This window comes from Corvus moneduloides, chromosome 1 (genome assembly GCF_009650955.1).
Source record: "Corvus moneduloides isolate bCorMon1 chromosome 1, bCorMon1.pri, whole genome shotgun sequence".
NCBI classification, from domain to species: domain Eukaryota; kingdom Metazoa; phylum Chordata; class Aves; order Passeriformes; family Corvidae; genus Corvus; species Corvus moneduloides.
The window spans coordinates 48,974,562-48,975,193 of record NC_045476.1 but is presented as its reverse complement, the minus strand read 5'-3'; positions in this window follow the sequence as shown (position 1 = coordinate 48,975,193).

Below are 632 nucleotides of genomic sequence, written 5' to 3'. Positions count from 1 at the left end.
GAAGGCTGTTTGTGCAACTACAGTGATATTTTACCAAAAGTAACCACATTTAATACCATAGCCATAGAGCTGTAGATATGTTTGTCTTATTACAATGGACAGATATATGACAGGACTAGGGGAAAAAGGTAATTTTTAATCTTATGCTTTTAATTTTTAATGTGAGTACCATATTATGATAAGCGCTTCCAGCCCATCTTACATAATAGAAAAATAAAATACCTCTGCGCAGAACCAATAGTCATATAATGTTGAAGGTCACTTGCCCTACAACTTCACAAGGAGTTCACTGATATGACGTGAGAGCAAGGCAAATAGATGTAATTAAAATATACTAAAACCAATAATAAAAAACACTGGCTTTTGTTTACTCTGGAAGTGAGCAGGAACCATATTACCTCTGCAAACTATTTTCACTTAGCACAATTCAGGCGGAATTATTGCCATGACCTTTTAAGAATGTAGAAGTGAGGAATCGATAGCCTTTCAGAGGCACCACTGCGGAGGCAGAGCTGGCCATGCTGTGGTGGTGTGCATTTCTGCATCAGAAGGCAGCTGAAACCTAATTATCGTCAATCATGCCGAGGCGAGCCAGGGCGGTGACAAGCCCTTTGCAGGTGGGCACGTGCCTG